This window comes from Mus musculus, chromosome 4 (genome assembly GCF_000001635.26).
Source record: "Mus musculus strain C57BL/6J chromosome 4, GRCm38.p6 C57BL/6J".
Lineage (NCBI taxonomy): Eukaryota > Metazoa > Chordata > Mammalia > Rodentia > Muridae > Mus > Mus musculus.
The window spans coordinates 131,616,465-131,616,974 of record NC_000070.6 but is presented as its reverse complement, the minus strand read 5'-3'; positions in this window follow the sequence as shown (position 1 = coordinate 131,616,974).

Below are 510 nucleotides of genomic sequence, written 5' to 3'. Positions count from 1 at the left end.
CCCTCCATGAGGGATTGTAACCTCAGACTCTGACCTTGAACTGTGAGCCACAATAGAACCTTTCTTCCTTAGGTTGCATTTGTCACAGACTCAAGTTGCTTCTTTAAGTAACTTCCTTAAGTTAATTTTTAGACAGTGACAGAGAGGACACTAGGGAAGGGTTATTGTAGGGTGTGCTGCAGGACAGGTTACAGAGGCCCATTACTTCCGATGGGCTGGAGAGGGTGAGGGCCATGAGATGTTGACAACCTGAAGAGACAGGTGTGAAAAGGGCCAGCCTTCCCATGGAAAGAGAAGTGCATAGAGGGTAGACCTTCCCTTAGGGCCAAGTGTAGGTGACAGTTCCTGCTGACTCTTTTGGAAGAGGGGCAACTAATACCTCATTTCTCTCTCCCTCCAGGGACCCTTTGATGCTTCTAAGGTCTGGGTCAGAGGAGGTATTGGTGATATCCATCTGTGTGGGAGACTGGGGGGGGGAGGTGGAAGTGGGGGGGGGGAGCTCAGGATTGG